This window comes from Nuphar pumila, chromosome 15 (genome assembly GCF_984573655.1).
Source record: "Nuphar pumila chromosome 15, dmNupPumi1.hap1.1, whole genome shotgun sequence".
Taxonomy (NCBI): domain Eukaryota; kingdom Viridiplantae; phylum Streptophyta; class Magnoliopsida; order Nymphaeales; family Nymphaeaceae; genus Nuphar; species Nuphar pumila.
This window is the reverse complement of record NC_143263.1, coordinates 75,594,951-75,608,851: the sequence shown is the minus strand read 5'-3', so window position 1 is coordinate 75,608,851 and position 13,901 is coordinate 75,594,951. Positions and strand designations below refer to the sequence as shown.

At 38.5% G+C, this 13,901-nt stretch overlaps 1 long non-coding RNA gene across 1 annotated transcript; it reads left to right on the top strand.

The window, feature by feature from the left end:
* The first annotated feature begins 283 nt into the window (after positions 1-283).
* On the top strand, positions 284-1,394 carry LOC149815639 (uncharacterized). The gene is made up of 3 exons (XR_016428076.1): positions 284-394; positions 861-956; positions 1,049-1,394. It is a non-coding gene; the product is annotated as an uncharacterized LOC149815639 (long non-coding RNA).
* Positions 1,395-13,901: the final 12,507 nt, after the last annotated feature.

The window sequence follows — 13,901 nt, the reverse complement described above, 5'->3', positions numbered from 1 at the left end:
TGTGTCTACACACAAGCATCATGATTTTGATTTTCAAGCGCACCACTGGCAATATTCTTCTTTAACATACTGTTTATCATTTTTGACCAGCTCTAATTATTTCATATTGCTGATGGAAATAAGAAATGCAGAATTAGTTCTTTTTGGCAGGCTATCAAATAATTTGATTGCCTGCCAATTGTGAAACATGTGTTTCAAGATTGATTTCTCAAAAATTTTGTTTTTATTTGATGGTTGAATGCATACATTAGTTAATGGTGCATTACATTCCCTATGTGTTATAGGTTATACAGATATGTTTGACAGACTTGGCCTCGATATAAATGGATTAAAGTCTGAAGGCCATGCAGCTGCAACACACAAGCTGTCTCTCAAGTTTGTCACTCCTTTACAGGTAAGTAGTTAGCCATTCAATTACTGTATAAGGAAACACAGAGTTCGTCACCAAACAATTAACAAGGTGTTAAGTCGAGTGGTGCTAGGTAACGGCTGCCCCCGAGGCGTGGCCCAGTGTTCTAGACGAACACATAAAGTGTTTGGCCCTTTTAAGAGAGAGAACACTCTGATTCCCGCATATCCCCCTAATAAAAAGGGGCACACACTTATAAAGTGTTCTGGATCACACCACAATTACTGTAGCATCTTTGGTGATTATCCATTATATCTGACAGAATTTTAGCATGATTTGGACCATTATTAATTCAATATTTCCACTCAATGAAATAAGTAGGGGTCAATATCATTTTTGTTTATTTTGTATGATGAACAATATATTACAAGTTTCAATTTATATAAGTAAGATAGATAGAAGGTTTCTTCCATGATGCTAAGAAGTTTGCACTTTGTAATTGTGGATGCAGCGTGGAGATAGGTTTGTCCTGAGACTGAAAATTTCAAAAGTTTCTACCACACATCTGTTTTTCGATTTCTTTATTTTCAAGCTTCCAAATCAAGAGGTGACTATCACAATTGACAGTAATAAGAAATCATGGCAATTCTATGAAAGAAAAAGGAAAAACTACTGACTTTTTGCTTGTTAAATTCTCAGCTAGTCTTGGAAGGAAGTTCTATAATTGCTTGGATTGACGGAAACAACCATCCTGCACGTATTCCATCGAAAGTAAAATTGAAGTTGCAGTCCCTTTGATGCTAGTGTTTGCTACCTCAAGAAGACTGTTAATAAATGTTGGTGTCTTTATGTAGTCATTCTACTTCAAATAGATAGAAGAAATGGTGAAAGCTTTTAGTTCGGTTGCAACTATGACATTAAATTGTCATACTATTGTCAATCATCAATAAATTAATTCTTGTGCACTCATTTCCATTCCTTACAATTCCTAGCATAGTTCAAATAAACAAGGTTTGTTTGTTTCATGGAAAATTGCTGAGCTAACATCCCTTTTCTTCCCTTTCCTATTATGAGTGAAACAAACATCAAATTATCATGGTAAGAAAGTGGTGTGCTGACACAAGTGGGTCCTACAAGTTTTCTCGTGCAAATCATTTCATACCTCCCTGCCTATGAAATCATTCTCTTGTGAAGGATGAGCTAGCAGAAGTTTTTTACACCATAACAAAGCAGTAGATTAGCGACGATCACATTCTGTCGCTATTCCGTCGCTAACAGGCGTAGCGATGGATTAGCGACAACGAGGCGACGGTATGCTTACATCGCGAATTTTTCGACGCTAACTGGCGACGAAATAAATCAGTCGCCAGGTCCGTCGCTAATTGCAACGGACTAACGAGCGCTTTATTCCGTTGCCAATCCGCCGGTACTAAACGACGATCTCGGCTTGGCGACGGATTTACGTCCGTCGCTAAGACGTCGCTAGATTTATATACATACCGACGGATGTTTCCGTCACTAATCCGTCGCAAAAACGAAAAAAAATAAAATAAAAATTATTTGAAAATTAAATACCGAGAACGGTATAATTTATATTTCCTGTACAATTTATATTTACTGTAAATAAAAAACAAACTACACTAAAAAATTCCATATAAAAGGAATCTACAACAATTAATCTTTCCACCTTAAAATTAACAAGTTTAATTGTTTATAATTCAACAATTACAATTAGCACTACAAGAAACCTGTGGATTAGCGACAACCTAAATCCGTCGCTAATCCGACGCTAATTCGTCGCTAAACGGTTTAGCGACGGATTAGCGTCGGATTAGCGATGAATAACTTTCATCGCAAATTTTTCAACGCTAAGTAGTGACAGAACTTATTCGTCGCTACTGTCGTCGCTAATTTGCGACGAACATGATCCATCGCGAGTCCTTCGCTATTTTAAATTAGCGATGGATAATCTCCGTCGCTAATCCGTCGTTAAATTTTTAAAAAAAAATTAAAAAAAAAATTGCTCTCTGCCGGCGCGTTCTCCGGCAAGAAACAATTTTTTTTGCACAGGCGGGTTCCGGCGTCGGGATGCTCTTCCGCAGCGAGCCAATCACGGGTACATCCTCAGGCGAGGAAGCGGCAGGACGGGCGGTGGAGACCGGCGAGGGACACCACCGGGAGGAGGAGGATGGCGCGGGGGAGAGGTAGCGTGAGGAGGAGGAAACCGGCGAGGGGCACCGGTGGGAGGAAGAGGACGATGCGGGGGAGAGGTAGCGGGAGGAGGAGGACGGTCCGGGGGCCGACGCCAATCACGATCGAAAGGCCTCAGGCGAGGGAGAGGCAGGACGGGCGGTGGAGACCGGCAAGGGGCACCGCCGGGAGGAGGAGGATGGCGCGCAGAGGAGAGGTAGCGGGAGGAGGAGGACGGTTCGAGGGCCGACGCCAGTCACGCTCGGAGGGCCTCAGGCGAGGGAGAGGTAGGACGGGCAGTGGAGACCGGCGAAGGGCACCGACGGGAGGAGGAGGAGGACGGCGCGAGGGAGAGGTAGCGGGAGGAGGAGGACGCTCGGAGGGTTGTTGCGCATCGTCAGAGGAAGGGCGATTTAAATCAAACGGGGGGGGGGGAAGGAGGGAGGGAAAATTTCGCGCCTCAGGCGGGATGGTTTAAATCGAAAATTAGCGACGGATTTAGCGAGGGAATTTTTCCGTTGCTATTTAGCGACAGATTAGCGACAGATTAGCGACAGAAAATTTCCCTTGCTAAATCCGTCGCTAATTAGTATTTTTTTGTAGTGTTTTGGCGACAGAAAATTTTTGTCGCTAATTCATCGCTAAGTAGCGACGGATTTAGCGAGGGAAATATTTTCGTCGCTACGTTTGCAAATATTTCAAATGTTAGCGACAAATAGTTTTCTTTCGCTAATCCGTCGCTACTTTGCGACGGATTTTTTCTGTCGCAAATATCCGTCGCTAATTAGTATTTTCCTTGTAGTGTAGGAAACTTAAAAAAATAGAACTTCTTTAACACATTTCTCTAATCATCGCCAAGATTTTGTGTGTCTTCTTGTTCATTGCCTTTATCTGTCCCTTCAGCTCCGCTACGCTGATTATCGTTAGCAGCCTACACAAGAAAAGAACAGTCAGTATTGATAAACAAAATATAATGAATTAAATTACACACTATATGTGATTCTATCATGTGCTCATGTGTGTTCTAAGGCAATAAAAACTCTATATATGATTCTATCATGCTCATATGTGCTCTAAGGCAGGCAAAAAGTTATATATGTGATTCTATCATGCTCATATGTGTGCTAAGGCAGTCAAAAAATTGAATATGTAATTATAGCATGTTCATGTGTTCTAAGGCAGCTAGAAAAACTCTATATGTGATTCTACCATGCTCAGATGTGCTTTAAGGCAGGCAAAAAACTATATATGTGATTCGATCATGCTTGTATGTGTGCTAAGGCAGTCAAAAAATTGAATATGTGATTATAGCATGCTTATATGTGCTCTAAGGCAGGCAAAGCAAAAAAGTTTATATGTGATTCTATCATAAATGATATATGTTTTAAGGCAGTAAAAAAACTCTATATGTGATTTTGGCATGCTCATATGGGTTTTAAGGTCGTTAAAAAACTGAATATGTGATTATAGCATGCTCATATGTGTTCTAATGCAGTCAAAAAACTGAATATGTGATTATAGCATGCTCATATGTGTTCTAAAGCAGTCAAAAAAACTTTATATGTGATTCTTTCATGCTCATATGTGTTCTTAGGCAGTCAAAAAACTGAATATGTGATTATAGCATGCTCATATGTGCTCTAAGGCAGGCAAAAAACTTTATATGTGATTATAGCATGCTCATATGTGCTTTAAGGCAATAAAAAAACTCTATATGTGATTATAGCATGCTCATATGTGCTCTAAGACAATAAAAAAACTCTATATGTGATTATATCATGCTCATATGTGCTCTAAGGCAGGCAAAAAGTTATATATATGATTCTATCATGCTCATATGTGTGCTAAGGCAGTCAAAAAACTGAATATGTGATTATACTTGAGAGGGACCTGCAATCGAAGATCTTCTATTCAGCACAATACTGGTGATCTCATCTCGGAGAAAGGGAGCGACGATGTCATGGAAGTAGTCATTCATTGTGTCCTTAATGATCTGGCGTACATCATCACCAGAAAGAATAGGCTGTTGCTTGGAGCTTATGTCGGCGAAAGTAGCCTGTGAGCCGTAACTAGAAGAAGCAATAACTGGTGAAGTGTTCAGATTACTCCCAAACCCGAACACGCGACGTTTTTTGGGTTCACCTGCTGCAGTCACCCATGCTGCAGGATTAAATGGTGGATGCTGAGTAGCGTCATCGCCATATCGCTCTACCATCTATTGCTCATATGCCTCCTACAAAATAATGTTTAAAGTATGCATTAATAATTAATGATAACATTATGATAACTTGCATATTGCAATGATTATTAATAGAATAAATACATACCATTGTCGTTCTCACCTTCTCTGATACGAAGACTCCCGTGGTCTTCCGTTTATGTATTTCAACAAACACATCCTTATATGGTACAATGCCTCCTTTTTCTTCTTCCTGCGAAGTTAAAGGATAAAAGATTTAGTACACAAGTTTGCAACAATACTTATAAAAATAATATTATATATTGATGAGTTACCATTTTCTTCAGGTGGCTCCCAAATGTCTTAGATCCACCTGTGTGTAGATGGGCATCGGGCATTTTCGCTCGATTTTGTGCAGCCTTCGCAGAGCGATTTCTAAATGCATCTCCCGCCCACTTATCACACATTTCATTCCAGTAATCTCTCCTGATAGTAATAGGGTCATGGCCCTTCCACTGTAGTGGATCATCTACTACGCCAGATGCTTTTTTTGCTGCAGTCTTCATAGTGTGCAGCATGTCTGCAAATCGATTGACAGCTACCTTATGCCACACCTTCCTTGCATCATTTTCTTCTACCGTAGTTGCAAAGCGATTCGAAACCTACAAATATTTTCAGAAAGTTAGTAGACATTACTTAAAAAAATTAAATATGAAACACATTAACTATGAGAAACAACTATATACCGTGAATGAGGATCACAATCTATCTAACACCTCCTTTGGGTACTCTTTTCATTGAGCAACCGGTCCTGATAGATGTTGAATAAGTGAATTCCTAATCTCCCGTACTACTTCTTGTGGCTCAAACCTCATGCTGCACATGAATTGTTACACAGTAAATATCAATATAAAATATTTATAAGATATGCAATATTTGAAAATGAAATACTTACGGTCGATTATCGATATACACTATTTGAATGAGTCTTTTTGTCCCAGACTGAGAAGACCCTGCTTCCTGTGTTGGCTCCTGACTTGTGTGATCAACTGGTATAGGTGGGTCGTGTATAGGCGAAACATCATATGTAAAAAAATACGTTAGAAGTTCTCAGAATGCACATTTAAACTAATCAAGCATCCAATTAGTTAATCAATATACCTATCACAGGAGCCCGTGAAGATGAAGGTTGGGTCTGGCTACTACTGGATGAGCGACCATTGTAACCTCCACGAACCATATTGTAACAAATAACATATGTCATACAATACGTTCAAATAATTCAAATCAAGTATTACAATACATTCAAGTCATTCGCATCAAGTATTACAATAATTCAAATCATTCATATCAGGTACTGCAATGCATTCAAGTCATTCACATCAAGCATTGCAATGCATTCAAATCATTCACATCAACTATTACAATGCATTCAAATAATTCAAATCATTCACATCAAGTATTGCAATAATTCAAATCATTCGTTGCATAATTTATAATACATTCAAATAATTTAAATCATTCACATCAAGTATTGCAATGCATTCGAATCATTCGTATCAAGTATTACAATATATTCAAATCATTCACATCAAGTATTGCAATGCATTTGAATCATTCATATCAAGTATTACAATACATTCAAATAATTCAAATCATTCACATCAAGTATTACAATGCATTCAAATAATTCGTATCAAGTATTACAATACATTCAAATAAAATTTTTAATCATTCACATCAAGTGTTGCAATACAACTCATGCATTTGCATCAAGTATTACAATATATTCAAATAATTCAAATCATTCACATCAAGTATTGCAATGCATTGGAATCATTCGTATCAAGTATTACAATACATTCAAATAAAATTTTTAATCATTCACACCAAGTATTGCAATACAACTCATTCATTCACATCAAGTATTACAATGCATTCAAATAATTCAAATCATTCATATCAAGTACTGCAATGCATTTAAATAGAGGTTTGTAGTACAAGATTTTGCTCACTAGCTTAAGAATTCTTTCTCGTCACTAATTTAACTTTCTTCTTCTTCTTCTTCATTGTTTGCCCATCCACTTGGTACATCATTTGGATCACATTTCTCTATGAATGTTTCTTCGGTCAATGGAGATATGACATGCATATCATGCGCAACATCGTGACCATAAGCGAAGTCATAGACATCATCTGATTGATAGTAATCATTGTCTTAAGCTAACTCATCATCCTGTAACTGATCATACTTGGGGTATAGTTTGGATTTCACCTTGCAAACTACCCACCATTCATTTCTATCTGACTTTTTTATACTCAGATATGAAGTATAATAAACTTATTGAGCTTGCGAGGCTAATATGAATGGTTCATATGTTCCAAACCTGGATTTATGATTCACCTCCACAATGCCTGAAGCTTTATCGAGTCTTGTTGCAGTTGGATCAAACCAATGACACTTGAATAAAGTAACCCTGTTATTCATGCCTAAGTAAGTCAACTCCATTATTTCCTCTATAACACTATAGTAATCATGTTTATTTTCACCGTAGCTGCTACCCTTGACACACACGCCACTCTTTATCGTTGATTTGTTTATACCGTAATCTTTTGTATGGAATCGATAACCATTTACGATATACCCGTTGCAACATTGCACAACTTTGGTCGAACCATTTTCTAAATCACATATTCCTTGATCTTTAACATCACCATGGCGGACCTACGCACAGACATAAACAATGATTGTGATCATGATCAATTAAGTAACTTAGTGTTGTTTATAAGTACAAAATTTATGTTAGCTTCTTTACCAACTGTTTCAACCACTCCACAAACTTAGTTTCATGTTCTTTTTGTACTTCTGCATCAGTGAGATGTGAAACTTCTATTTGCAACTCCAGATCAAATCGTTTGCAAACCACAAATACTTATATTACTGAGTCATGTATCCACATATAGAACATAAAAGGATTTATAATTGTGTTGCATCTATATATACTTACTCGATGTATGGGTCGATCGCTGAGCAATTAAAAAGAATATAGATGTGTGATGCGTCTTGCTCTCCATTTGTCAATAGCCTTGATCGACAACTACCAAATGCATGCCCAAGTGGTTGAAATGTCGACAGCTTGTCAGCTACAGTTACTTGTTCTCCATCATCGTTATGGGGCAGACATGTGTAACGTGTTGGAATATGAGGTTCGAAGTACATAGATGAGAAATTTGAAATCTCTTCTAAATTGTATGCCTCATAAATAGAGCCTTCTACTCTTGCTTTATTACGAACCTTTTTTTTTAGGTCAAACATGCATCTGACAAGAATATACATTTCAAATTTTAAATATATGTCATTAAAGAGACAAATATAAAAAAACATATACCTTTCAAATGGGTACATCCATCGATATTGCACAGGGCCACCAACCCTTAGTTCATATGGCAGATGTATGATCAAATATTCCATAACATCGAAAAATGCTGGCAGAAATATCTTTTCTAGCAGACAAACAGTGGTGATGATAGAGTCCTCGAGATTCTTTACATCTGATACTACGACCTCCGATGCGCACAATGTTCTAAAAAATCCACTCAACTTAGACAATACGATATAGGTTTGTCTAACATATCATGGAATGCTAGGGTTATCAATCGTTGCATAAAGATATGACAATCATGGCTCTTCAACCCATATAATTGTTCATCGTCAATCTTCACAGCCCGAGCAATGTTAGAGACATATCTATCTGAAAATCTCAGTTGTCTCAACCATTGACATACATGTTTTATTTGATCAGGTCCGAGCACGTACTTTGTCTTTGGTTTCAGTACTTTGCCATTATACTCTTTGAGTTCCAATTCTGGTCTTTTACATATTAATTTTAAATCCATACGGGCCTTCGGATTATCCTTCATTTTTCCTTTAACATTCATTACTGTATTGAACACATTATCAAACACATTTTTCTTCACATGCATCACATCCAAATTATGTCGTATCAATATTATCGGCCAATATGGTAGTTCCCAAAAAATAGATTTTTTCGTTCAATTGTAATCCTTTCCAAATCCACGGAAGGGTGTAGGACATCGGGCATCTGTTAATACATCTGGAAAATATCGCAATCTTCTTAGAATCTCTATGCCAGACAATCTTGAGGATGGACCTTCTGTTTCAATTGTGCCCGCTTTAAACGCATTCTTTTGTCATCGGAATGGATGGTCGCTGGGTAGAAATCAACGATGGCACTCAAACCAACAAGGCTTTCTTCCATGCCTCAATCTAAAAGCTTTGAAATCCTCCATGCAGTACGGACAAGCCAACCTCCCATGTGTGCTCCAACCAGATAGCATACCATATGCAGGGAAGTCGCTGATTGTTCATAGAACATTGACCTTCATGTTGAAATTTTATTTTTTTTGGGCATCATACGTGGTAACGCCATCATCCTACAGTACTTTTAGTTCATCAATCAATGGTCTTAGATATACATCAAGATTTTGGCCAGGTGAGGTCGGACCAGGGATCAACAGAGACAAGAAAAGATTTAGACATTTCATACACAAGCTTGGTGGAAGGTTGTATGGAGTTACAAATACTGGCCAGCATGAGTATGGAGTTGATCTACCCCCAAATGAATTAAATCCATCTGTACATAGACCGAGTCTAACATTTCGCACTTTCATTGCGAAGTTCTAATGAGTACGATCAAAGTGCTTTCAAGCTTCAGCGTAAACAAGATGCGTGATCGTGTTTTCATCATGTCGAACTTTATTTGCATGCCATCTCATGTGTTTAGCTGTCCTTGAAGACATATACAATCGCTGCAATCTAGGAGTGATAGGACAGTAGCGGAGCGACTTGTATGAAACTTTCTTTGATCTCGTGCTACCATTGCCTCTTGTCTTTGGCTTGAACCGAGGATGTCCACATGATGGGCATGATATGTTGTTTTCCTGCTCCTTGAAATACAACATGCAGTGATTTGGACAAGCATAAATCTTTTTGTAACCCATACCTAGAGCGTTGACCATAACTTTCGCACGATAGAAATTTTGTGGCAAATTCTCATCTTTGAGCAACATACTCTTCACAATCATGCACAAATGGTCAAAACATGATTGACTCAAATTATACTTGGACTTCAAATTCATTAGTTGAAGAACTGCAGACAAGATAGTGTGACTCTCACAACCATTCCAAAGTGGCTCATCAGCATCTTTAAGTAAATCATAAAATCTACTAGCTGCATCGTTTGGTGATTCTTCATCTACGACACTTCTTACATCACTAGAACTCATAGCAGAACCCAGTTCTGTTCCTGCGGCATCAAATATCAAATCCGTATATGGATTATCATGCACCACATTCACCCATGCATCAAAATCATTTCTAAATTCTTCTCCATGAAACATCCAATTCTGATAATCACTCACAAAACCCTTTCTGTATAGGTGATGTTTAACGCTATGAGGTTCTACAAATCAATTATTCTTACAAATCTTGCAGGAACACCTAATCTGACCTATGGGATCCACTGTACTGACACTTGCCATTGTAAATTCAATAAAACTGTCAACACCATCCATATATTCATGCGATAAGTCATTGTCCACTATCCTACAGTACATCTATTTACGGTTTGCAGTCATTTTCTTATGATGTTACGAATAATAGCCTAACGAATTAAAAGAGAACAATCAGGATGCTACGATGAAGAACATATCAAATTTATCAGGCAATATATGATGTCATACAATAACAAAAATTTTGATGCATGTATTGATAACTTAATATTTTCATGAGCAAACTATTAATGACACGATATAATCATTTGAAACATGCTTCAATTATACAATTTCACATGGAAGTCATAATCAAATTGAAAGTTACATGCAAGCATGAATACAATTACATCAAACATTGCAATACATTGTAATCATTCATATCAAACAAATGACAAACATGTACCTGCAGCAAACACACTTCAATATCTTACTAACTACTACCATGCCTAGCATGGACTCCGTACTCCAAAAATAAGAACACTTCAATATTCATGCATTAAAATCATGCTCAGCATGATCTCCAAACTCCAACGAAGCAACCCTAAATATCAACAACTAAGTGAGTCTGTGAACAATAAAGTGTTACATCTAATAAATTAAATAACATGTGATACACTTGCATCACTTACTCACCACGGGTATTTACCTGATTTGCATTGTTTTTGACACTTACCACAGGTGACTGAGCACGAGCTGGTTCCGTTGAAAAATCTGCACAAAAAAACACTGTTTTAAAATGAAGTCACCACGAAAAAAAAAACTGTTCTGGCAAGGGGTCGACTCCCCTGCTGTTCCGGCAGGGAGTCGACCCCCTTACGGAACATAGGGGGTTAACCCCCTTACGGAACGTAGGGAGTTAACTGACCCCCTGTTTGGGCAGGGGGTCGACCCCATCCTTTTCGCCAGTGAGTCGACCCCTTGCTGGAACAGCAGGGGGTCGCCCCCCTGCCTAAGCAGGAAATGCTTGACCTTGTGCCGGAAAGGCAGGGGGTTAACCCTCTGCTGTTTCGGCAGGGGGTTTAACCCCTGCCGGAAAGGCAGGGGGCAGGGGTCCCCTGCCGGAAAATGCGGGGGTTAACCACCTCCATTTTCCGACAGGGGGTTAACCCTCTGCCGGAAAACGCAGGGGGTTAACCCCCGCCATTTCGGGCAGGGGGTTAACCCCCTGCGTTTCCGACAGGGGGGTCGACCCCCGGTCGGAACAGCAGGGTGTTAACTCCCTGAATTTCCAGCAGGGGGTTGACCCCCTGGGGCGTACTTTACCTTTCTCCGGGCAGCGGGGTCAGCGAACGGCGAGAGTGGGACCGACAGACGGTGGGACCGGCGAACGGCGGGAGCAGCGAAAGAAGAAAAGGAAAAGTTGTCTGGGATTAGGGTTATTCAAAACTTAGTGACAGATTAAATCCATCGCTAAGCCCACGTAAATCAAATTTACGAAACCAGCGATGGACGATACACTGTTGCCAAGTCCGTCGCTACTTAGCGACAGACTAAAGTTTGTCGCAAGAGTTGTCGGTAAATCGTGCGGACGTAACGACAAAATAGTATGTCGCAAAATCCGTCGCTAAATAGCGACGGACTGGGCGATGGACCATATTCCATCACTGGTTTTGTATGCTTCATGGATTATAGCGACGAATGTATTTCGCTCGTTAATCTGTCGCTAACTAGCAACGGAAATATTCCATCTCTACCGTCCGTTGCTAACAACATGTTTTCTTGTAGTGTTAGAAATCAGTACTCATTTCTGTTAAAGGTCTAAACGAAAGTGAGAAGAAGAAGAAAAGGAAAGTAAACACACTCTATTTATGTGGTTTAAAAGGAGGGTTAATGCTTTTCTTTTTTTACTATCCTTGGCTCTTTACAATTGCATAGACTATTTTCCACATTGTGGTGAGATCAGTCGGTTACAATACAACAATTGGTGGTTTTTCTCCTCCTCATCGAGTTTCCTTCCCTTGTAGTCTGATTTGCTGAGATTGGAGAGTTGCATACTTATGCTTTGATACTTCATACTTATCCTTCAACCCTTCTAGAATACCAATACCATTTGATCCTTCATTAGCTGGTATTTGGATCAGTTTTGAGTCTGAACTAGTATCACTAATAGTCCCCCACAAACCCAACATTGGAAATTGCCATAAGTCAAGTTTGGGCCTTGAATTTTAAAACAAGGATTTAGTTTTTTTTTAAAAGAGTTTGAAATGCTTTTTTGAAAGAGTGAAAAACATGGGTTTAGTTAATGGCTTGGTAAACACATTTGCTACTTGTAATTGTGAGAGGATGAACCATGTACCTAGTAGCTGCTGAGTCATGTTCTCATGATGCAAAGTGATAATCGATCTCAAATGAAAAATGAGATTAACTGTAATTTGAAGGACTAATAAATTGTCACACAAAATAGTTGGAGCTTGAGAATATCAATGCCAAGATCCTGAAGAATTAAGTTAATGCATGTGATTTCTGCTGCCATTGATGAAAAAAATGATACTCTGCTTCAGAACTTGAACGAAAACAATTGGTTATTTATTGGCACTCAAAGAAACTGGTGAATATCTCGTAAGTCCATAGTTAATTCACAATTTTACTTGAAAATGGCCTCAATGACAAATGTGTAATTACTTCTCGTAACTATAATATCATCAACGTAGAGAAGCAAGAGTATACAACCTTGAGTACTTTGGCAAATTTAAAAAGAAAAATCTACATCACTGCAATAGAATCCCATGGCCAATAAGAAAATGCTGAACCTATTGAATCATGTTCAAGACAACTGTTTAAGTCCTTCTAAAGTCCTTTTAAATTATAATAATAATTAGGTCTTTGAGAATCTTGGAATTCGAGTTATTGTTCTACTAATACAGGTTCAATTAAAAAACACACACAAGAAAGTATTTTTTATATCCAATTGGTGAAATTTTCACCTATGAGCCAACACTACAAGAAATTACCTTTTTATTGGTGCGTAGTAATGAAGCGTATTTAGTGGTGTGAGAAATATGTTCATGCTAGTAAAGAAGTACGTTATACTGGCGCAACATACATTGCGTGAGCATAATATCTTTATCAGCACAAATGTATTTTGCACTAGCGAAGTAAAAATCTACATTATGGTTATGGTGCTCTATGTGATGACGAGAGAAAATGTCTCAATAAAGTCAACTCTTGGTAGTTGGGTGTACCCATTACTATGCAAGCTTTTAATCTATCAAGAGATCCATTTTCTTGGTAGTCGGTGGTCGATGTGATGATGAGAGAAAATGTCTTAATAAAGTCAACTCTTGGTAGTTGGGTGTACCTATTAGCATCTATGTAATCCTTTAATCTATCAAGAGATCCATCTTCTTATGGACAAGTTTTCAAGGGCTTCCATTTCATCTTTCATTGCTATATAGCATCTCCAAAAAATTATGAGGGATTGGGTTTCACATTCCCGTGATCATATTGTGGGAATTCAAATATGGAGTGCTGCTAATAACAATATCACCTTGATTTACATTTTGATGGTGCAACAAGATTTTATCCATCTAATTGACCCATGATTCCGTATATATCTGATCAATGTGACTGCCATGATAGGATTCAGCTGCCTGGTAATCAACACTCAAG